Raw genomic sequence first — 25,302 nt, 5'->3', positions numbered from 1 at the left:
GGATGCTGTGGTGGTGTGCTCCCCTCCACTGCTTGAGCCTATCTAGGGCTCTGATGGCTGCACCCAGCTTTCTCTGGACTTTGGGGTGGTTGTCTGGAGTGGTGGGCTGCATGCCAGGATGTCCCCTTGAGAAAGGTCACCTCTCAAGGTTACTCCTTGAAGCTGAGAGATTCCTCACTGCAACAGAACCGTGGTATGTGGTTAAAAGCACACTGCACTTTGAAATCTTAGCTAAGCGATATAAAGGATTGATTGTGCAAATATAATCCCTCAGACATAAACCACTGAACACGTCTGGGGCTAGGACTGGATCCAGCCACACCTACACTTCTCTTTGAGAAGGGTTTTAGAGCGCAAGGAAATTCTTTCTGAACCTCATGGCTCAACGACAGGGGTTGAGCCCTGAGGTAGTTTTGTCTGACCTTGTCCTCTATGCAGTGAATAAACAATCTTGCCATTGAATCTTGTTAAACCACAGTCGCATTTACCACTGAACTTTGTTAAATCACTGTTTTATATCAGTAAAGCACATTGTTGCTTCTCTCTTGTATGTTGCTTGTCTCTCACAAGTGCAGTTGCCTCCATCCATGACAGATGTTTTCAGGGCCAGAGGGGCGATGAGGGCTGAACAGACAGAATGCTGTTTTATTAGACATCGTTTGCTGAGAAGAAATAGAAAAATGTTGAAGGATCCAGTCAGATCAATTTTGCTAGGTTTCCAGCATCTGTGTACAACACACAGCTGGACAAAGCTTTGCCGTCAACTTACAGGCTGTCATTCACAAGAAAAAACCCAGCACACTGTCAGACCTAAAGCTGCACTCCTTGAATACTTAATGCACTCAGCAACTGTCCTACCCTGCCTGACAGACTCTGGCCAATTCTTGTAGTTTTAAAACACAATTTAATCTTACATTGTATTTTCCCCCCTTTTTCTGTGATGACTGAAACATGACAGGAGGAGATGGATGTCAATTCAGAGGCTGTTTGGTTGCAGACAGCATGCTGTGGGGGGAGAATCATGGAATCATTGAATGGTTTGGGTTAGAAGTGACCGGAAATGTCACCTCATTCCAATTCCCCTGCCATGGGCAGGGATGCCTTCCCCTTGACCAGACTGCTCAAAGCCCATCCAACCTGGCCTTGAACATATCCAGGGACAGGGCATCTTTTGGCAGCCTCACTACCCACACAGGAAAGAGTGGCATGGCAGGGATACCTTATTTTCTGCATTGCTGATTTCTCCAGACAGAATGTTTCTTGAAGCTATTATGACAATAAGCAAAAGTTCCCAGGACTATATGTGGTTGTCAAGAAAAATTGACCACAAAAAAGGCATTGAGCAATGAAGTGTCACCACCTTGTGCCAAGGTATGAAAGGAGACATGTATTTGGAACCTGAGTGGGTCAGGGCAGCATAACCATTTGTGGTCTTCTTTAAATTCCTGTTTTCTTCCAGATGGAAATTTTGAGAAAGTTGAGAAGATGTTTTGGGAGGGGAGATCAGACAGAGGTTGGGCCTGGAGATGCATCTCACATAACATCTGCACTCTCACAGTCAGACATCAGATGTGAGGCTCTAGGAAGTCCTTGGAGCAGGACAGGGCCCTCCTGGGGTGACTAATTTATTCTTAGGATGGTTCCCAGGATGGATGAGTGCTGTTGGCTTCTGTGGGTCTGTAGGCCTGGATGAGATGGGAGGCCTAAATCTGAGATGGACAAAGTGAGGTGTGTGAATCCTGGAGTTACAATTGCCCTGTGCAGAGTCATTAACTGCATGCATGGAAGAAGAGGGAAGCTGCTGCCTATGCATGGAAGATCTTCAGCATGAAATATCAATAGCAGTTTTGTGACAAAGCCTGCAAGATTAGGCTTGTTTGTAACAAGCTATCAGAGACCTTGTCTGAGCACAGCTTGAGGATGGGTATTTTTAATTCTTTTGGGGTGTGCCATAGTGCACCAGGACTGCCTTCCAGGTGTTAAAATGGCTTTGCAGAAGCTGGGTCTGATACTCTAACCCCCGGTCAGGAAGGCTCAGTAAGATCAGTTAAACAGCTTGAGGACTGACTGGGCAGGGGTGCAAGCAGCCTGCCAGCCTGATGGGAAGGCATGAGCCAAGCTACATCCAGCAATCAGCTTGGCTGTCTTGTCAGTGAGACTGTGCCTGAAGGAGCAGGTGAATTTTGACTGAAATCTTGTGAAACGGGGTTAGAGCAGCTTAAAGAAGGCACCTCTTTAGAGCCTGACAGTTTTCTTATCTCTGAAAGACCCGAATTCAACTCCTAAATATAGCCAGGTGGCAGTGGCAGGCTGCAAAACTCTGAATATGGGCAGGTTCAAGTTCCCTTCCTAATCCACCCTTCCTAATCTCTGCCTTGGGTGGCTTTCCTCTGGTTTGAATGCAGCTCCAAGATTACAACATATGTGTTTTTAATGGTGAGAAAGACAGGAGAAGAGTGACAGACAGAGGGAATAAAGACCTATCCAAGGATGGATCAAGTTGTAGCTGTCATCTCTGTCATCTGCTGGCACCAGTCTAGGCTGCTGGAACAGGGCTCCCTTTGGTGATGGCTCTGCTTGCCATGCCTCACTACAAACACCTTTTGGGTTCCTCATCTGGGCAGCTTGGTGCTCATGGCTGTACCTCCAGGGCAGTCAGCATCCATCATCACCATCCCCGTGCCACTGTCGCACACAGCGAGTGTGCCCTGGCCACAGGAGGAGGCTGTGAGTCTGCCTGAGGTGGGAACCAACACGCTGGGATGTCGTGATCAGATCCTGCTGAACACTGGGCTGCCTTTTCCTCCATTTCAATATTTGCTTCTGTCAAGAAAAGGAAGATTTTTATCATAATGAACAAACACAGCAAAAAGCCTCCTATTCTTTCTCCTAAAGAGTTTTATTTTACTGTGGAACATCCCAGAGACGCTCCTTCCTCTGGTGGTCCCTTTCCAGAAGGCTCATCAATTTGTCTTTTGTACTTGGTGGTGTTTCTGTCAAGTTTGGCATGGGAGTCACGTCTCAAGACAGGTTTGCTGGCATGGGAGATCTAGTATGTTGTTGGAAGAACTGGCAAGAGGCTGAAATGCCTTCATCAATAATGTCTTTCACATGAAGTAGCTTCCTGCTCTGTAGAGTTGTAGGCTCAAGTCAAGCAAAATCAGTCACTTGTTGTTCATCTATTTTTATTTCCTCCATGTGGTTTGCTGCAGTCTTTCTTTGCCCAGATGGTCAAATAAATTGCTGTCATTAAACAGGAGTCTCTGAATGGTGATTCCTAAACTCTTCCTGTTCTCTAACTCTTTAATGAGAAAATGTTTCACTTTCTTTATATTCTGCCCATTTGCTGTAGCTGTTTTTCAGTTTCTCCCCTGGAACCCAGAGGATCTGTAGGTATTTTTGTTTGTTTCTCCAGCCTTCAAGCTGCGTGATCAGACTGCCCAAAAAGCTCTTTATTGTCTGTATTTAAAAACTGTTACAAATGTTGATGTACTTGTTTACAGGGAGCTTCTCTGAGGATCCAGCCATGTCAGAGAGGTATCATGACAGGGTTCTGGGCATCTCGGCCACAAAATGTTTGGATTGACATTTTACAATCTTTTGGTATTTTTTCATTTTTGTTAGTAACATTTTATATCTAGCTTCAGTAGCATTATATCTTCCAAGAGTTTTCCTGTGCTAGGCAATGCTGGATGTTGACGTTGGCAGGTTTTTTGGTTTGGGAAAACAAACCTGGCTGCCATTGATACAAAGCTCTCCCTGTCTGGGCTGGGCCATCAGGGCAGGAGCAGAGCCAGGGCCAGCGTGGGCTGGGGCTGAGAGCGAGCCCCAGCCTGGGAGAGCCCTCGCTGCCTTCGTGTGTGCTCAGGCTGGAGCTGCTTTTCCGTGAGCACGGAGAGAGTGGGAGTTCAGTGCTGGGAGAAAGCCAAAATATTGCAGCAGATCCTTGAAGGTGCCAGCCAGGATCTCTGTGTGAGGAAGCTGCTACGATGGGGCTTATTTTAGTGGTGTGACAGAAATGGAGCTCTGCTCTTTTTTCAACAGACTGGATTTCTCCAGATGAATTCACAATTCATACAGTGAGTGTTTCCTCCTAACAGAAATGAAGAGGGCTCTGACAGTTCTCTGGCCATTCCAACATGACATTTCTGTGAATGAAATTTCCTTAAAAAAAAAGCTGATTTTAAAAATTTTTAACATAATAACTAAAATATTGCAAGAAGTTTAAATGCCACAGAAAACATAAGAAAAATTTCATTGCTGATGAACCTTAAATGCTGCAGAATTTTTGTGTGTGAAATGAATTTCCCTGCTCTTTGGTCAGTGCCAAAGCTGTGTGACCTGGGAATATGGCACAAGTCCATGCAGAGCAAAGGCACATCCAAGGATTTCCAAAAGTTTTCCGAACTTTCTCTTTGTATGTGCTTGTGCTGAAGGGAAGAGGAAATTTGATGAATGAACTGGGCTGGAACTGGCAGTGGGGCTCTGGCTTCAGGGGCTCACTATGGAGGGGAATGGTCCTGCAGCTGCAGGACTTTGTCCAGAGCACCTCTGGGGCAGGGGCTCACCAAGGCAAGGCTGTGTGTCCTTCATCTCGTCACACTCCTCTCTGGCTGGTTGGCTGCTGTGATGTTGGGTCTCAACCAAACCTGCTAATGAGCTGCAAATATTGATCCCGTTTGCCTTTGAGAAGGATACAGGTGCCAAGTTACATGTTTATGGGCAACAGAAAGATAATGATCTGGAGCAGCTTTGGTCTGAGGTTTCAAAACTGCAGTTTAGTGATTAGCTTACCGAGCACAGGAATGTTAATTAACTGTCTGCATACTCTCTAGGCAAATAGGAAGTATTTGGAACTGTACATTAAGCTCAAAATTGTTTCCAAGGTATGAAATTACATGTTAAACTACTGAAAAAAATCTCTGTGGGGTTAGATGATACTCAGCTAGAAGAGAGTCTGGATTTGGGAGTGGGCAAAGCCAGGGTCTAGGGAGTGGGTGAGCTTTTTGGTGAATACCATCTGTCATGAAAACCTGTCTGACATGTAGCAAGGACAATGTTGAATGCTCATGGTCCTGAAGACATTTTTTTTTCTGTCACCTTCCTTTTCTTGTTCCAAACCCAATTTGTGCGGGCTTTAAACAATTTGTAAGGATTTATTATTGCTATTAATTTATATTATTCTCATTAAACATTTTCTTGAGTTGCTCTAGAGGTGTGAAGGGTACTCTCATGAAAGAAAAAGAAGAGATTCCTTCCCTGAAGAGCTTTCAGCATGGAAGGCAAACTGCAATCAGCAGTGCAGAGAAAAAAAAACTAAAACAACCCATCCCAGAGAGGGAAGGAGAGGCTGTGTTAGGAAATTGCCAGCTGAAGAGCATGCAGAAAGGCAAGCTGGTTTGCAGGAGCCCTGAGTGATAGGTGGACATGGACAATTTCTCTGTTGTTTGGCTGTTCCCACCAATGACCATAAGACAAGTCTTGGGTAAAATGCACCTTTCAATGTAAGGATGCCATTGTAGCAGCAAGAGACAGCAGGGCAGTCTTGAGCAGCAACCAATCCAGTACCAAACACTAACAGGAAGGGGGGAAATCTCCAGACCACCATCTCAAACCAAACCCCAGTTTCACCAGGATTTCTCAAAGCTCAGTCACTAGTTTCTCAAAGACAGCAATAATTCAGAATGACATGTTACATAAAGAACACACTGATACAGGTTTTCTCAGAAAGAAGCTCATCTGTAAAAAGGGGGGCAGCTTAGACAAAGGGAAAGCAAGTCAGGTCCAGTTGCATCTGCAGAGCTACATCTGCAGCTCTAGAAAACCTCCAATAAAGGCTTCCTCCCTCCCACACCCTAAACAAGTAATATTTGACAATATTTCCCTCTCATTTTGGTCCATTGGCCAGGTCAGCAGTGGGGGCACAGACCCAGTGTGTACCCTTGGTGCTGGGCTGCTCAGGGACCAGTGCCACTGCTGCTGGCCCTGCTGGGGCTGCTGGGGCTGAGGGTCCTGCCGAGGCTCCCTGGCCTCCAAGAGCCCCTGGCAGTGTTGATTTCCCAGTGCAGGTGCTGCCTGTGTTTGGTGTTTGGCACAGAGACCCCTCCTTGGTGCTGCAATAACAATGATGGATCTCTGCTCAGGAGTGATGGCTGGTGCTGTGCAGCTGGGCTAATGTGTGTCAGCTGTCATCGTCCCTGTCAGCCGCCGCGGTCACCCAGCTGCAGATAAGTAAATCTGTGATGATGCATGTCCCAGAGAGAGCAGGGATTAAATATTTCATCGCCTCAGACACTGAAACATCTCCTAATTTGGTGTCCTTTTCTGGAGGTCACATCCTGTCAGATCGCCCAGCCCTGGGGGAGAGCAGAGGCTGCCTGGGTTTCAGGGGCCGCAGGGCTGAGCATTGCTGGCAGCAACGTCCCTGCAGCCAGGGTGAGCCAAGCTGCTGAGCCAGCCTGGGCACGTTTAAAAATAAATGGAAACTCAAGGAAAAAGAAAAACCTCCTTTTCTTCCAATGGGCCTGGTAAGGCAGTTGAACTTCTGTTGTACAGACCAGGGACACACTGCTGAGCACCCAGCACCGTGGACTGAGCATCTGCCATGTGTGGTGGCTCACCCCACGTGGGCAGCACTATGGAAAGCATCAGCTGTGGCTGTAGCCAGGTAAATGTGCTGGTCTCATGGTGTTCCCAAAGTGATGGGTCACTGAACCCTGGAGAGGAGCTTGGTGGTCATTCCTACAGCCCTTACATCACCGGGTGTCCATCCTCTTTCTTCTCTGTGGTGATATGAAAACCTCTTTGCTAGCAAAGTTGCCTATTAGCAATTGCTTGGAGACAGGGAAAAAAGCTACAATTCAGATTTCTTCACTCTCCTGGACTTTTATGGTGTTACCCATAGGAACTTTATATTGAAGGAATTTTCAGTGCAAAATACCAATTTGTTGAGACTGAAATTTTCTCGGATGCTTCTTTTTTTTTAACACATGAAAGGAGCTCTTCTAGGGAGATGTGAAAGAAAATGCTCTGATAAACAAAATCTTGGGTACTTTTTAGACTAACTACCTACAGAAACAAATAAAAATGAAAATGTCTCGTTTTTTTTGCACCACATTGGAAGAGACAGAAGACCCATCCTGTTAGTGCTGCTCAGGGCATAAAGTCCTTGTTTTCCAGAAATATTTAATGAACCATAAACATTAAAAAACCAGGAAGACATATAAAGATGAGTTGTGAAAAGCCTGATTTCTTTCTGGTTTCCTGAGAGCTAGTGGTTTTCTTTGCAATTATGAGGCACAGAAGGGTGATTTTTGTTTGTTTTTGTTTGCATCTTTGTTTTTTTTTTAAAGCTGAGATTGAAGTACAACACATGATTCAGAACTGGAACTTGGAAAACAGAAAGCATGAGCAGTTGTGTAATTCTACAGGCACTTCATCTTCATCCCTTCCTTGCCTTCCTCTGAAGCAGTCACCTTCCTTTGCTGTGCTCTTTATCTGGACAGCAGATCGACTGTGTCCTCCATATGGGTATGTTCCCCTGTGGGTCTGTGGTTGCACTGACTCTGGGATCAGTAGCTGGACCTCAGCAGAAAACCAACAGCGGTTTTGCAGATGGATCTTTCTGTTATGTAAGGTTTCCAAATCCGTATTCATCTGTGCACTGCGAAGTAGCAGCATTTCTGCTTCTTTTTGATTTTTTTTTTTCATGCGGGGAAAGTATAGTTTGTACTGGCTTCTTACATAAAAATAGCAGATTTTATGAGATGCATTTCCCTCAGGCCCCACAGAGTAGAATTTGTTCTGTAATAAGAGACCAATGTGTTTTAATTGCTTGTTGTAGACTATTACCTGTTAAATTTTTCTGACAGTGTGACACCAGCAAAAAAACCTTCTTTTCTGTTTTGCTTCCTTCTACTTTAGAACTGTCAAACAACTTCAACATCCAAGGATAAAACATGACAGATTACTCAAATATGTGACAGGTCATGAAATATTGATTCTTCATGTTACCTGCTAATGAAACACATGCCACCGTGGGTAAATCTTCCTTACTTTGGATTCCTGACTTTTAATTGTTATAATTCCAGTTTAGGTTGTAGTCTAGAATTGGGAAGTAATGGGTTTGGTCCCAGGACATACTAAAGCCTATAAATAAGGAATCAGTTCTACTTTTCTTTAACTTGTGTTTTTTTATCTAGACTCCCAGCCACGTTTTATGATAAAATCTTCATCTCATGGAAACCCTTTTGGACCTTTCTGGTTCTTTTTTGACTCAGTAGAACCAATCCAATTCCTAAGATCATGTTATTATGAGAATTACCAAGGATCAATCAATGACTTCCCATTGTGATTTTCTTCCCCAAGAGAAGAACCTTCTCTTGTTCATGTATGAAATAAATAATATTTACCAGATTTATTTCCAGGACTTTGGCATTTTTCTGGTTAAGCTTATAATTTTTAGTCTTTTTATGTAATTTTCAACCAACAAAAGCTCAGTGTGGGCTTTCTTGTCTGGTTCTACTGGGTGCTTTCTGCCAAATGAAGACAATATTTTTTTGGCTAGAGATTTTTATATGAGATCTTCTGGCAGGAAGTGGGGGATGCTGCCCTACCTTTCAAGGACACTGAACCTACCTGCCCCAGCTGCATGGTTGGCTTTTTGGCACTGGACTGTAAGGGAAAAATGTACCTGCCTCGTGAATACAAGAGTGGAACAGCAAGAGTGTCAGAAGTCTTGGAATTATTAATGTAAGAGAAAACATGGGCAATTGATCTGTGTAATCTAGAGGAAAGGAGACTTAGTGGACATAACACTCTTAACTATGAAAAAAAGCTGCTGGAAAATGAAGGGAACAAATCATGGGAATGTGACAAGTAATGGGCTTAGAGAGCAGCCAGGGAAATTTCACAGACATTAGGAAAACCCTGTCCAAGATAAAGTCCCTTGGCCTGGGGAGCAGCTGCTGAGAGTGGAGTGGGAGCTGCTGGTGCTGGGGTCCTGCAGTGCTCCCCCCACCAAAATGCCCCCACTCCCTGCAGCCAGGCAGAGCTAGAGGCACACAAAACCCCACTCTGCACCCAGTGGCATCCAGCAGGGAGGCAGGAAAGGAGCAGTGTGCCATCTGCACCTACACCCTCGGCCCCCTCAGAGGGACACAGCCCTGTGAGGATGCTGGGCTGCAGGGGCAGCTCCTGAGGCAGGGCTCAGGTGACAGTGGTGTCTTGCTGCTCACCCTCACTCCAGGTGGAGGGACTGAATGACTTAGGAACATCATGTTTTCTCCCCAGGTGACTTACACAGAGGGCATTTCCACTGATCAGGGAAGAACGATTCCCCAGCCCATATTTCTGTGCCAACTGTACTGTCTATTTTTAACTGCAAGCTGCCATTAGCATTTGTTTGCTAAAAATAAACACATTTCAAATGCAATTCATTACCTAGTGCATTAGGGTAAAGGCAATTTATTCTTCAGTCAAGAAGAAATATTTTTAAGAGATAAATTGGTTCATGCAAATATCTGTGACTTGCACTCAATGCACGTGGTACCAGCAGAGACAGTGCTCTGATTTCAACTGATGGGATAGATCACAAAATTCAGGAAGCTGCTGAGGAGCTCAGTGCAACATCCTATTTCACTTAATTAAAAACACGATGACAATTATGTAAGAGAAAAAGAAAAAAGAGATGTGGGGTGGTAGACACAGTTCTCCCCTTGAACTGCAGTGAAACAGAAGTGTAACAAATGGGCAGATAAGGTTCTTGAGGAGGGGGTATTCTTTATTATATTGATGGTAATGGCTTCCTAAAACCTAAACATCACTGCTTCTTGCTCACAGAACAGGGGGGTATTACAAGGGCACAGCACTGAATCAGAAAATGCCAGTAGAGAAGGATTCTAAAATGGGTTTGGATGAGCTGCTAAGCCAGGAGATGGTGATCTCTGATGAACCTGTCCTTCATGAATCCCTTGGTTTCCTTTTTATAAAAAAAACCCAACCAACCAACCAAACAAAAAAAAAAACAAACAAAAAAAACAACTTCCCAAATGTTTTGTGGAAATAAGGTACTTGAAGCAAAACTTGCTGTCTTTTGGCAGGAGGATTTGTAGGGCATGTAGTGAATTCCTGCTCTGAAGATTCACAAGTAGGAACTGAACCTGAGTCTCACATGTCACTCGTTCCCAAAGATCAAAAATAATGTACCATAAATAAATTAAAAAAAAACAAACATAAAAAGAAAAAAATCGACTCAGAGTCCTCAGGATATATGGGGGGAAAGCAAAGCTTTCATATCCAGCCACTGCTAATGCAGCAAGTCCTGCAAAATCAGCACAGTCTGATTTTCCCCACTAGAGGGGACTGCAGTATCTAGAGTTACCTGCTCAATCAAAGCAGTTCTGGTAACTTCACAATTTGTGACATTACTAAGAAAATTAATTACTGATACTTGTAATATAATTCAAAAAGTGTAAAACTGGAATATGGTGGAAACCATTATTAAATGTACAAAATGGAAAAAATAATAACCTGGGTTTAGGTTCCTTCAATAAACAGTATTTTGAAGTTGCCAGATTTAAAAAAAAAATCTTCTAGTTTATCTGAAAAAGTGGGGCATTTTTCTATACTGTTTTGCAATGTTCATATGAAATACTTTAAATTAAAATGCAGTCTAACATCAGAACCCTAATCTATAAAATGCTTCTGATGATTCACAGTAACTTGTGTTAAATCTGCAAAAACCAACACCTCGCTGTCCTCAAAATATTTTGGTGTCAGGATCCTTAGCTAATTGCAAACACTTGAAACAAAATGGAGAGAGAGAGAGAGAGAGAGAAATAAGAGCCCAGGTGTGCTTCCCACCTTAGACGTGCTGCTGGGGGATGCCACAGCAGGTGGCACAAGGAAGGCTCTGAACATGGAGAAAACAAGTTCTGACTTCTTCTCATGGTCTCTTATCCCTACAGTTTTGGCAATTAAGCATTTCCAGGTGCCTTTTTCATCAGAAACATCCACTGAAGTAGCACAAGTTAAAGCACATTTACAGTTGTTGAGGTTTTGAAATCCAGGATAAGGAACAACAGAATCATAGGATTGCTGAGGCTGGAAAAGGTCTAAGAGCATTTATTTCAACCTTTAACCCATCATCACCACCTTCATCACTAAACCATGTCCCTAAGTGCCACATCCACACACCTTTTGAGCACTTGCAGAGAGTTTCTGACAGGGGCACTTTCAGAGTCAGTGTTTCTATCACTTCCCTGGGCAGCCTGTTCCAATTCCTGACCATTCATTCAATGGAGAAATTTTTCCTAGTATCTAATCTAAACCTCCTCTGGTGCAACTTCAGGACATTTCCTCTTGTCCTGTCACTTGCTACCTCCTCTCAGGCAGTTGTAGAGTGTGATGAGGTCACCCCCAAGCCTTCTCCTCTCCAAGCTAAACAACCCCAGCTCCCTCAGCTGTTCTTTGCAAGAATTGTGTTCAATGTGCAAGCACTGGTGCTACTGCCAAGGGCCAAGACTTGGGTTTGAAGCTGGCTGTTCTTGCCAATAGGTTTTGTTTTACAGAGCTTTGTTTGCATCAACTCTTACTAAGGGAGCAATAGTGGGGGATGCCTCCCTCATCCTGAGATTTATCCCTATGTGAGTTGTGCTGCACTTCTCCCCTGCCACAGGGCTGATCCTCTGGGAGCACCTGTTTGCACCTTGCTCACCACTGCACCTCTCTGGCAAGCTCAACCCCTTGTTTATTGCTGATCTTTTGCTGCAAATCATTAAACCAAAACTCACATTTTCTCTCTGCCAGTTGCCAGCAGTTTTCTTGTCTTGGTGTCAGAGACTCAGAAAGCTGCAGAGCTCAGCAGGCACCTCTGGGGTGCCTGCTCCAGCCCCCTGTTCAGAGGGTCAGCTGGAGCAGGGCACTCAGGGTCATGGCCAGCCAGGTCCAGTGATGGAGACTCTAGCACCTCTCTGGCAGCCTGCTCCAGTGTTTGACAGTGCTTGCTGTAAAAAAAGTGGGTTTTTCAAAGTTTAAATGTAATTTCCTGCATGCCAATTAGTGTCTGTTGTGTCTTATGCAGTGCCCAGGCTCCACCAAGTAAAACCTGGTTCTGTCTTCTTTACTGGGCCCCATCAGGTGTTTGTACACACTCACAAGGTCCCTATTGAGCCTGCTCCATTCCAGGCTGAGCAGCACCAGCTCTTTACTCCTTTTCTCACAGCAGAGTTGCTCCAGTCCCTTCAGCATTCTGTTGGCTCTTCACTGGGCTCTCTCCAGTGTGTCCACTTCTCTCTTGCACTGAGGAGCCCGACACAGGGCACAGCACTGCAGGTGTCACCAGTGCTGATGGAGGATCCTGAATGGGTTTGGCACAAGGGCACATCATTAGCCCACAGCCATCCTGGTGTCTCTAGAAACCCAGGTCCTTTCCTATCGAGCTGCTTTCCAGCTGGGTGCCCCCCAGTGTATTCAGGTGTGTGGGCTTGTTCCTCTCCAGGTGCAGGACTGGGGTTATCCCATCTTCACGTGGTTCCTATCCACCCATTTCTTCAATCTGTTGAAGTCCCTCTGGATAGCAGCATAACCCTCTGCTGCTTCAACACTTCTCCCAGTTTTTTATCTGCTGTATCATCCAGCTGGACTTTGTGCCACTGACCACAGCCCTTTAACCTGACACTTCAGCCAGTGTTTAGTTCACCTCACTGTCTAGTTACTTAGCCCTTCATCACCTTGTTTGTGAAGTTATAGCAAGCACTCAAAATCCCTGCTAAAGTCAAGATGAACAATGCCACCCTGTGACCACTGAGGCAGTCGTGCTGCTGTACAAAGTTTTCAGGTTTTCTCAGGTGTGATTTCCCCTTTGTAAGTCCAGGCTGATTATGTCTTATCAGCTTCTTGTCCTTTGTGTTTGGGAATGATTTCCAGGATTATTTACTCCATGACTTACCCAGGGACTGAGGTAACACTGCCATGTGTGCTGCTCCCCACATCATCCCTCTTGGAGATAGGAGTGACACTGAATGTCTTGCCCAAACCTATTGAAATTATTTAACTACTTTTTAAATTCAGTTGGTGAATGCAAAAATGATTTCCACGGTCATATGGGAATGGCAATCTTTCCAGGCTCCTTCCCCAGCAACAGTTTTCCTTGATTGCTCCCTCCATTCCAAACTCTTCATTTCCTGCTGTTCTCTTTCCAGGGGGTGTGAGCAGGACACCAGCCCAGTGCAGGTGAGTCACTGGGATGTTTCCTCACACACTGGGCTGTTTCCAGAGGACTGCACCTCTGCCACAAGCCCATGCAGCTTCTGTGAGGAGGGAGTGCAGTGGGAACTCAGAGTGGCTCAGAGGACACAGTGGGAAGTATGAAGATCTTTTAAAGCTACCTTCTCTTCTCTCTCTCCCTTTCCTAATCGATTCCTCATCCTGAAGAAACTCCTGTGGGATGCTACTGTCAGAAACTTGTCTCCCTTCCCCCCTTATTTCCATTGCTCCCTTTGCAGGTGACAGGCAATTTTCTCCCATTTATTAAGGTTATCTTTTCCTATACCCATCACAGGTTTCAATCTCCTCTGTCCTTTTCTGCTTTCTATTCTCTTCTTTTTTATTCCAAGAAGAGAAAAGAAGGGAGCACCGGCATCCTAATTATTTATATGCAAATATTTCCTCTACTTTTGTCCTGATTTAGCAAAAGTTAGGGTCCTAAAGGAGCAGGCAGGAGAGTCCCTTTTATTCCCATCAGGCATTCTTGCAGCTTCATTCCTGGCTAGCAAAGCAGTTTACAAGACCAATGGAAAACTGACATTCTTTTATCCCTGCCGCAAAATTTGTTTTATGATTATGTATCCTATTCTAAAATGTATATGTGGCCTTAATCTGCCTAATACGTAGGGCTTAATATGTATAAAAAGTCTGCTATGTATGTTGTCTCAGCACAGAATTTCAATTTCTAGAAAGGCTGAGACTGAATTAAAAAGGAAACACTGTGCATGGCAATGAGCTCATTTTGACAGGCTGAATTAATTTTAAATAATAAGGAAGTAATTTCCATCTCACTAAATGTCTGCATTTTTCTGTAAAAATAAAACACTATAGTCAGAAAGATCTCTTGAGAAGTGTCTCTCATAGAGATAAGCAAACCAGATAGCAATTTAAAAAGTAAATAAATCATAATTACAATAGTAAAATGTAGTATTAAGTATTAATGCACTTCAAGCCCAGCTACTTTGATTGATTTCTGCTTTATCTCATTAGCTTTATAATCAGAAAAATATAATCATATGAAGACACATGGATTTAAGCACAGACAAATACCTCCAGCAGTTAGACATGGTTGTTTTAAGGATGCAGTCACAACTGCCTGATGCAAAAGAAAAGACCATGAGGAAAAAAGGCATGGGAAGATGTAGAGAAAAAAGATCTCTACAGCACCATCCCTGGTCCCTACTGCCCGAAAACATAACAGGCTTGTAAATTAAACACTCTGTGGATGGTCACATAGGGAACATGGCTTTCTGTGCTGAAGCATGACCAAAAGTGATGATGCTTGACATGGTAGTACCCATCTGGGGTTGAGAAGTGATGTTCAACTCTCTCCTCTAGAAGGGGGGATTCACTTCTGTACTCCAGACTAGTCAGGAGAGTTTTCCCACCACCAGGCTGGGAACATAAAAGGGCATGTGGCACTGATGAGGGTTTGCACCAGGGCCTCGGGCTGCACCCTCAGTACTGGGCTGCACTTTGTTTAAAGGGCTGTGCACAGGAACAGCCTGGTAGATCCATGGTGCTCCCTGCCCTGGGGAGGGCTGCAACCACCAGACACCTCCACATCCCACCCTGAACAATGAATTAGTTTTTGCACAGCATCAGGAGGAGCATCTAGGTCATGGCTGTCTGTGCATTCTCCCCTCCTTTAGCATATTCCCTGGCATATTCTGAGCCAGGGTGAAAGGCCCTTTCCCAGATTCAAGGGAAAAAATACACCTCCTTTTTTAACCAACAGCATGGTGATTTGAACATCTGCCTAGAAATGGGAGATCCTGGTGCAGCTCTAATCCTTGCAGTAGCTGCTTGACTACAAAGCGTTTTCTAAAATGTATCTTTCTTTGTCCTGTAAAGGAAACTGGGGAGAAAGAGAATATAAAAAGCAAGATCAAGGATGACATTGTAGCCTGGTGACAGGGGCACTAAGCTGTGGAAAAGGTGATCTGACTTCCCTTCTCTGCTCCCATTAATATTTAATAGTCATTAAATTAACAGTCAGGGATGTGTAGGATTAACTACAGGTCAACATCCTCATACTTATATCTGAATGAATGAGATAGTGCTAGTATGGAGGGAAATAAGCTATTAGCAATGAGTATGGCCAGAATGTCAGTAACAGGCATGAATTTAAATGATTTAAACTCTGTCCCTGAAAACCAAAACAATGAAATGGCTGCTCTAATACAGACACCCACACAAACCCTGCACTAGTGCTGAAACCTCCAGAACAAACACCCATGGAGATGTGAAACCCTTTGGCAGAAGTCAGCCCTTTCTCTCTGTGGATTTGCTCAAAGGACTTGCAAGAGACTGATACTGCTGATCACAGGGAAAACAGCCATAAACAGCTTTTCATGCACTCAGTAGCAGTGCTCTCAAAAGGACCTGTGAAGGATGCTGTAACTGATCCACCTGCACTGCCAGGAGAGGAGCTGAGGGCCCTGCACCAAGCCATCAGGCTCATTTGCAGGGTTGGAGTGGCTGATGGCTGGAGCCACAGGAGTGTCCTTCTGCTCCCCTCCAGCCTGGCCCTGACACTGAGGCACAGCAGAACCTGACTTCTCTCCTGCAGTTCCTTTTTTGGGTGCACCTTGGGAGCATCATTGACTGCAGCTGGTAGTGCAAAATTCCCTCATCTTTCCCATGCTCTTTAAAATGAAAAGCAGTCTAATCTGAAACAGCCTTTCCACTTCTGGAGGAGCCACACTGAGGACTGTGATGGCCAGCTTGTTCCCTTGTCCCTCAGTGGAGAGATGGACAAGGGGACAAGCCTGTTCACCTATTTTGGTGAATTGTTTGCTATCTCCCTGTTTAGGGAAGGCTTCCCACCAGCTGTGCAGATGAGCAGAGAGGAGGAGGTCCTCCACAGAGGGATGCCTGCTGGATTTGACCAGACAGCTCAGATCTTAGGCAGCTTCTTTTCCCACAGTTGCTAAGAAACCAAAAACAATCAGCTGCTGAAACAACTGTTTAGTGCATTTCCCCCTCCATTTGTCTCCTTCTGGATTACAGCAGCTTTAAGAATTGCTGGGCTTTCCCTGTGCTTCTGATGGTGAGGGCAAGCACAATGCTGGGGAGGAGAGTTTGGCATCAGTACTTTTTGCAACAGGGCTCCAAGCACACAGGTTGTTTCCATATGTGGCCATCAGGGATTTCCCTCCCTTGAGTGGTCTGCAGGGGTCTCAGGAGCACCTATTCATCCTTTCAGCTCCCTTTACAACCACTGTCAGCACATCCACCTGAGTCACCAGTAGTTCCAGGTGTGATTTTGATGAAACCTGTTGTCCAGTTCCTACTTCAGTGTTTCAAATGTCTTCATTTTTGCCCTTGCAGGTCTGGCTCTGGCTCTCTTCCTGCCCACATCCATTCACAGGTTGCCTGGGAGAAGGGACAGTGATGATTGCCCAGCAGGATTTTGGAGTGCCATCAGGAAGGAGACCATATGGGTTTCCCTGTGCCTGAGAGCCAGATGGCCAGTGAGCCACTGAAGAACAAAACCCCACAGGAGGTTAGGACCTGCTGGGAATATCACCCAGGAGGAAACTCCCACCCACATTTAGCTACAATAACAGAAAAAAAGGAGAAAATAGTCTTGGGAAAAAGCATCCTTAGTCAAGTCAGGGGTAGGTTTACAGATCTGTTTTGTGTAGTGTTAGCACCAGGCATTTGTCTCTGGTTGGAGGGGACTGGAAGGCTGCTAAAAAACTTTGGGGAATAACCTTCCCTGCATAAATGACTATGTGAACTTCACTTCTTTATTTCTCTGCCATGTCAGCTCAGCTGCATGTTCACTATTAATAATAGGTCCAAATCTGCAGAGTCTCATAGTGTCTTGGAAATGTCACCTATCAAGGTACACAAATAAAGCTAGAACAGCCTCAAAATATTAACTGCTCTGTGTGTTTGCTAACAGTTCTGTGCTGACCGTGAGGGCTGGATTTGTGTTCCCAGCACAATCCCTGTAAATTTTGCTGGTTCCCTGGTGGGCTGGGGTTGTTTTTATTAAGTGGTTACGTGTCATGCTTCCCTTATGTGGAACCTTCAGTTTTCTGATAGAGCTGGTGGCTCTTACAGCAAGTTACAGCCTTTTTTCCAGCAGCCTTGGTAGAAACTGGTTGTTGTATCAGCTCATATATTTTGTAACTCCAGCAAATAATTCTGTGCAGGTCAGTAAAACAGAGATCTCTGCTGCACAAGAAAGAAGTGACACAGTGTTGGGAGCGAGGGGGACCTCGGCTTGGCTTGTGAGCTGAGCAGGTTGTGCTGAGCCAACACCCCTGGGAGCTCCTGCTCTGTGCTGGGGCAGCATGATGAGGCATCACTGTGATGGTATAAATACTGTAGTGAGTACAGGGCTGAGGGGAGCTTGGGGGCATGTGAAGGAACAGCTCCAGGGCAGCCAGAGGAGCCTGGAGACAGGCATTCCCCAAGAGCAGGTATGAAAACAAAGTTCTCACCTTCCATATGTAAGGTCAGACCAGAAGTCTACTCAGTCCATACCTTTTTTCTGGCAGTGGCCAGCAATGGGTATGTAGGGCAGGGCAGGGAAAGCCATAGGGATCTTTCCTCAAAATTATCTACCATCCAACAGGTTGAAGGGGGGGATTTGGGAGCCCAACAGACATCATTGCACGTAAGGGTCCTGAAAGTCTTTCTGCCATGAATATATCCATTTGCTTTGTGAACATTTTTAGTACATAAAATCCCAGACGGGGAACTGCAGGCAAGTGAAGTCTGGGTCACCCAGGATGTGGCTGCCTGAGTGTCCTGAAGCTGCAGCCCGAGGCACTGTGTCATCCATTAAAGCATCTCCCTCTCCTGAGGGTGAATAAGCACTGACCTCACTTCAAACTCCCCAGGAGACAACAATCACCCAGTCAGTCATTAATTTTTCAAGTGGTGTGTGTGGCTTTAGGTTTAGAAGGGAAAAAAGGCTGTTCCCTCAATCTCAACAGCGTTGTTTGCAGTGACCTTGTGTGTGCCCTGTTCTAAAGCAGAGAGAGAGATGTTTTGAGAATTGTGGAAATGGTTTGCTGCACCTTCTGGTGCTTTATGGATGATGAGGAAAAATAGGAATGAGGATCACTGAACGAGCTGAGTAAATGGCCAAGTTACCTAATTTGGTTCCTCCAGACAGCTGCTATGCTTAGCAAGAAATATAACTGTATTATTATATGATGGCACACAATTTATCAAATCCTCCCAAAGGAATATATGTTCCCTAATTTTTTATTTTTCAGAGCAAAATACTATTTTTTTCCAACATGTTCTATCAGACAATGGTTAAAAACATATTTTGCTGAGTTCACCATTCCTGAAAAAGGCTGGATTAAATCTTTAGGATTATTTTATTAGAGAAACAGCTCCTAAACCACCAGGTAGGAAGAGGACACTGTAGGGCCCAGCACATCACTAGGATGAGCTATATTCAGCCAATTAATATGATTTTTTTTTTGTTTGTTTTTGGTGTTCTACCTCAGAAATGGCATTGGCTATTTACTGCACACATGTGAATCCCCAGGCCAGCAGGGTGAGTTGCTACCTGGGTTTTGGGTTTTACATAGCAGTCTGAACATTACCTGTGCTTTCCCTCACGTGGGCAGCCTATAAATACTGCCTGTTGCTGTTTGTACAACATGCTCATCAAAGCTTATGTGAAGCAGACAGTTTTTGTAGGGCTCAGTAAACTTTACCATTGTCAGTGACAGAGTTGCCTTTAAAGCTGATGAAAAGCTGTGCACTGCTACAAGGCTCTGGACCAAGAGAATAATAAATGTGGAGAAATATTTATTATTAGGAGCATTTAACCTACAAATTAATTAAATTCTAAGCATGTGAATGGAGCATCAAATTATTTTATGCAAGTTTTAATTAATTAGTCATAGAATTTACAAGGAATTCAGTTAAGTTATGACTTGTGCATATATTGCAACATTTTTGAAAACCTATTACAACTGACTTGACAATCTTAGCTGCAGGATAAGATTTTCCATTATGGGTGACTTTGGCAAAATGGATTTTGCCCTTTCAAGCCCTCTAATTTTGGATGCAATTTTTGTAGCATCTTCATCTTAAAACAAAACCAAAACCAAACCAAAACAACAACCCAAAAAATAACAACAAAAACCCAACAAAAAATCCAAAACAACAACAAAAACAAACAACAGAAAGCCCACATGAATATCCAGGCTCTAAAAACTTAAACTTTTAAGTCTAATAAAGGTCACCCAAACATTGCCAGCTACCTACAAGTACTCTGTTTTACAGACTTGAATGAATTTCTCTTGTATATGCTTTCTTAAATCATCAGTACCCCTTTTTTGTTTATTAACTTTGATATGCAATTGACAAGTTTATTTGTTACTCTGCAGTGATATACTTAATCACAACTAATTCTTGTTATTTAGAAATCTTTGTGGCATCTCTGATCTTTCTAATCTGTTATGAATGTTGTCTTTAAGTAATATGAAAATGGATTTATTAATTACAAACTGCTCCAGAGGAGGCTTCTGACAGGCAAATAATTTTCTGCAAGTCAGAGAGCTGAAATAGCTGCTTGGATATGGTAAATATTTTTAAGTTTCATTCTCAGCCTGAGCACCATACACAAGGTAGAGGTGAATGAATATCCTCTGGATGGAGGGTAGGGTGCCCTCTGCTCAAGAGACTCTACTCTGACAGTACCTTGTGCTCCTCATGTCACATTCCTTTATTTTTCCACTGGGGAAGAAAAAAAAAATGAATCTGGGTGTAGACATAGCCAGAACTTTCCCTACCCAAATCTCAATCATAGTTTCCTTTCTAAAGGGAGTTTTCATCAATGTAACTTTAATGCAATGCCAGGTCTTTCACAGGCATTTAAAATACTCTTGATTTGTAAAAACAGAGTGGAGGCAGGAAACGTGCAGCAGCTGGATCTCCTCCTAGGAAGGATGTTCTTGACTCAGGATGGGCTGTAGATCCTGTGCTACAAAAATGAGTGGCAGACAAAGACTGACTCTTGTTTATTTGGAGGTGAGTTCAAGCAAGGCTAACTTGGGCAGGGGCAGGGCATGGATTCCTCCTCCAGCTCCTGTACCTCGTGCAGAGGAGTGCAGAGCAGGAGAGTCACTGCTCATGTCTCATTGCAGGCAACACCTCAACACCAGAGGCAGGAGCTGTGGGTGAGACATCAAGGGATGATTTGAAAATAACACAGACAAGACTTATTTTCTGAGAAAACCTATGGAAAACTTGGAAACTGGTATGATTTGACCTTGCCTGTGGTGGCACTCAGGGAGGAGGTTTTGTGTTGCAGGGCCTGGTAGAACACAAAGAGGAAAAGGAAATGAGCGTCTCAGAAGAAAGGAGGAGAAAAGCAGGAAAAGCCATAGAAGTAGTTTCATGGAAAACTTTGGGAGGTTGGACCACAAATCTGACAAAAAGGATGAAGGTGAAACAGTGAAAGGATTTAGTGCGATTTGCTAAAGAATTGAAGCTAGGAATTGATTTTAGTTGTGACATTTTGAGGGAAGACAAGGTGAGCGTCAAGAGGGCCAGAACAGAGAAGGCTGTGAAAACTGAGGATGAAGTTATCATGGCCCTACTGTGGGAACAAATAGTAATAGATAATTTTGTAGGATGCTCTTGAGGGAATGTCAGTGGGATTAAATGACAGCATCAGTCTGGAGAGAAGAGAGAAGATGGTGATAATGCTGAAAATAGCACTGGGGGTGTGTGCTGCCTGGATACAGAAGCTAATAGGTTTACCAGTACAGGGTAGGCAGGTGAAGTAAGATAAAGGGTTCAGTTGTAGCTAGAGCTTGGAGAGGGAGGTTGGACCAGATGCCCCACTGCGGTCCCTCCCAGCATTACCCATTCTGTGATTCTGATATTTCACCCTGTGCAGCCCCCATACACACGTACTCTTAGAATCACAGAATCATTAAAATAATTAGAAAAGTCTTCTAAGACCATTGAGTCCAAGCACTAACCCATTAATCCTGCTCTGTTCAGAGAAGCTGCCTGGGCAGCATTTGAGGATTTTAGATAAACTTTTTTTTGAGATTTAGATAAACTTTGCTCTGCAAGTTTAGCAGGATGGAGGTGTTCATGTGCAGAACCACCTGCTATCTTGGTCCAGTCTGAAAGGCACAGCAATCCCATAGGTGTGTGTCACACTCAGAGGTCACAGAGTCTGTGGTCATGCCTATTTCCAGGGGAATCACCCTCTTTCTCTGCTGTCCTAACAAGTGGCCCTTTCCCACATACCTGGGCAGAAGCAAGTTTTACACACTGAAGGGATTATGTGCTGGATATTGAACATATCACAAAGTGTACATCTCTATCCACATCTCATCACAACAAGGGACCATCTGCCCCACAGTTTTTTTGGATGGTTTGGTGTGTCATGGCCTTGAGTCAGGCACCTGAAGTCTCTCCTACAGGGATTATATGATATCCAGCTGGAGGTGAGCATGTTCCCCCCAGAGATATGCTATTGATAGGAAGATGTAATGACTTAGATGAAATCATTACTCATCCTTCCAGTAAGTTGTGTCCTGATTTAGTAACATATTCCATTTGTAGATCATATTGTCTCTGGTGAGTCTGCTTTACAACAGTAGTGCAAACAAATTAAACAAAGTTTTGATATGCTTTTATCAAAGATTTGTCCCTAGTGTCCTTTGATTTACTTCTTGAGATCTCTTCTGGCATGAACTGGATAAAGGCAATATTTTCTCCCCCTCAAAGTGGATCTGAGTTCAACACCTCTGAGAATATATGAGCTCTACCTTCAGAGCTGGCTTCAGGCATTCTAGAGAATGACTGCCCTCCCCTTAATATATAATAGACTGAGGACAGCTCTATGTCTTCATTCCAGTGAAACTGTTTTTTTCTACATTTCCTCGACATCCACATAGTGGTGCTTTGGGTATCCCAAGTCAGTTACAAAATGAACAAAAAGAAAAAAACCTCCCTACTTTATTATTTTTTGGTGGCTGACAAAAGGAGTTGCAAAGGTATATGCTCTCCTGGTCTTTAACCCCACTTGCCTCTCTAGCAAGGACCAAAATTAATGACAGATAGATTTGTCAACAGGAGAATATTCTTGGATTTTGCAATGTTTGTAATTGTGTCACAGAGGTTAGAGATGAGTCTAACCTATTAATTATCCTTTATACCACTTCAAGTCTGTTAGAGATGGGTTCCTAGAACAAGAGGTATATTTTTCAGTGCACATTTTGATATGAAACAGAAATCTGTAGTGAGAAAAAGCTGATTCCATGAGCACCATTAGAGAGCCTTTTTTGTCTCTAGTCTGAATTTCAGAGGATCATTTGCTGCTGAAATTGCTGTGATTGAGTAGATGAGTGCTTGAAGTCTCATGTTGCTAGCATGATTGTCAATATGACTACAAAAGAGGAATGTATCTTAAGAAATAAGAAAATGTTCTTACAGATGAGTATGTCGAATGACTGGAAAATCCAAAGTAGCTGTGCATCAGGAAGACAGGTAAGGCAGTGTGTGCAGGAGCATCAGCCTGCTCTAGCTCAACTCAGGTAGAATAACTTGCCAGTTTAATGTATTGCCAGGTTGTGAGAGGCTACTGCTCTGTCTGGGTTTCTGCCTGTTGTATTCTTTGTGTGCTCTGGATGCAGAGAGGGGACGTCACATCAGAAGCCATGAAGGAAGCCTAAAATTTACAGCAAATCCAACCCTTAACACTGGATAATTCCCAATCCTTTGGCTATGTTTGATGAGTAGCTCATCTGTGGTTTCCAAGCACTGTGGTCCCCATGGCACTGACAGCATCCACCTGACCCTGGATTCTCTATGGTAGGGCTGGATTTGGGGCCAAGCTATTTTCCATAGCAACTGTTGGAGAGGGACTCTGCTCTTGTCTGTGAACAGCCCCAAGGTCTTTGTCCTTCTTCAGATCTTCATGGTCTGTCTGGTGGCTGTTGGACATAGGGAAATGCTGGCATTTTGGGGACACATCATACAGAAAGGCTGGCCAGCCCTACTGAAGGATTAAAACTCTCTGTTGAAGGAAGGAGGCTTGAGGTCTGCAGAGCTTTTCGATGTCTTTGATAAAGACCTTGCAATTTTCACACATCAGGATAGTCTTTGAGGGGCATTGGTATTCCAGTGGGCAGAGTTTGCCTTCCCAGCTGTCCCATGGGCTCTCAGGAGCAAGTTGGTGTGCGGCCCTCAGCCAGAAAAGCACTTAGATAAGAGCATACCTCTCAGACCATGGATCATCCTGCTGCATTTGTTAGGGCTCCTTATGCACTTCCAGGAAACAAAGTGCTTTGCTGGGCTCAGTCTCAAGTCCCCATATGCATAAAGCTCCTCCACATCCCTTGTAGCCACATTAATATGCTGGATGGGGTAGCGATTCTGCCCAAGAGTGCACTCCTTGCTTGAGTTATAACCACACTTTCAGCAGTGAATGAGAGAGTGTGCTTCTGCTTGAGGTTAAAAAGAACCATTCCTTTGGGCTGTGAGCAAAATCAGCCTCAGGGAAGAGAGAGCTGTGCCTACACACTATGCCAGTGATAAACACAGAGATACTTGTTTGCTCCCTGAATAATATGACTTTGAGTTCAAAGTTGGCAGTGCTGGGGAGGATCAGCACATGGCTGAGCACAGCAGGTGGGGGCAGAGGAGGAAGTGTTGTGTTACCCTTCTTGTTAAGGATGGCTCCCAGAGCCCCAGGGGTGGCACTGCAACTGCAGCTTGAGTGAGGGGTGGGTCAAATGGAAATGTCAGGACAGAAGACCCTGCAGAGCCCAGCATAAGTATCTAGCAGCAAAGGACAGCCAGGGATGAGGACATAAGAGGAGAATGAAGGCATGCCTAGCTCTGTGGTGCAGGGTTACAGAGGCAACTCAACAGTAGGCAGGTGAGCCAGGCAGTGGCCCTTTCAGAGAGCTTTGACTTTTGCTTAATGCTCTTGTAGGGCAGATGAATAGGCTGAAACATTGCAGGACTTGGCAGCTCTCTGCCAGATAAGGTGTCTGAGAGACAGCTGGTTCCATCAAGCCTGCAATGAGGGTCAGAGCATTGAGAGGAGACAGGTGGCAATCAAGAGGATCAGCCCAATTCAGGGAATCTGAATTTTGAACTAAGAACTAATTTAGGGGGAAGAAAATGAGAGCAGGAATGCTTAATAGGGTGCTTTGGGGGAAGATGGAGTATTTCACAAGACTCAAAGACAAATTCAGGATCCTTAAGTGGTGCTAGAGGCAGATCTGTGGGTTGTGTTCTATAAAATATGGTCTGTGGACACCCATTCACCCAAAAACTGTGGGTAGATATTGGCCTTTTTTTTTTTTTTTTTTTTGTGCTGTGTAGGATGAGGGAAGTTGGGTCTTCTGGCAGCAAGGGGAGGAGGTGGGAGGTTGTGGGGTGGCCAAGCCCTGTGTATGTCATGGCTCCAGCATCCCTAAGGAGACACATTGTTTTGGGAGCAAACTGAAGAAGGAGCATGGTGACTTTTTGGCAGGTGGGAACAGAGATGTACAGCACTCCTGCCTCAGGGCCTCAGCTGAGTCTCAGAGCTCTGGCTGCTGGCAGGAACTCACTGAGGAGAAGGAGGCAGGAAATCACAAACCCCTTATTGATTCCCTTTCTTTTCTGCAACCCATCCCCAGCACTAACCATATTTGAAAATACAGCTTCCAGGCTTCTTTTACAATGGCTAAAAAAAAATTAAATCTTAGCTCTAGAGAGAATTGTTTTGCCAGCCCTATTTTTCTCTGGCTTTGAGTTTGCCATTGACGTTAATTAGGACTTCCTGAGCCTTGTTAGCCTGGCATTTTCCTTTCTTGCTGAGAACAGCGAAGGTGACCTTGCTCAGTAGGTGGATTTTCTCAGCTCTGACAGTCTAATCATTAATGTCTTAGGAACAGAGGTAGGGATCTTACATGGGAAACTTGAGAAGAGTTGTAAAAACATCATGTAGACAGCTGGCAGTGTCAGCTGGCATAGCTCCAATAATTCAAAAGTAGAGGTGTTTCTGATAAGTCATCTTGATCTCACACTACACAT

At 44.3% G+C, this 25,302-nt stretch overlaps 1 protein-coding gene across 3 annotated transcripts in view; it reads right to left on the bottom strand.

Moving 5' to 3' along the window:
• The window catches only part of LHFPL3 (LHFPL tetraspan subfamily member 3), a 232,618-nt gene that overhangs the window by 7,694 nt on the left and 199,622 nt on the right, over positions 1-25,302 (bottom strand). The gene's annotated exons all lie outside the window — the stretch shown is intronic.

The sequence above is a fragment of the Passer domesticus genome, chromosome 5 (genome assembly GCF_036417665.1).
Source record: "Passer domesticus isolate bPasDom1 chromosome 5, bPasDom1.hap1, whole genome shotgun sequence".
Lineage (NCBI taxonomy): Eukaryota > Metazoa > Chordata > Aves > Passeriformes > Passeridae > Passer > Passer domesticus.
The sequence above is the reverse complement of the archived record's forward strand: the minus strand, read 5'-3'. Positions and strand labels throughout refer to the sequence as shown.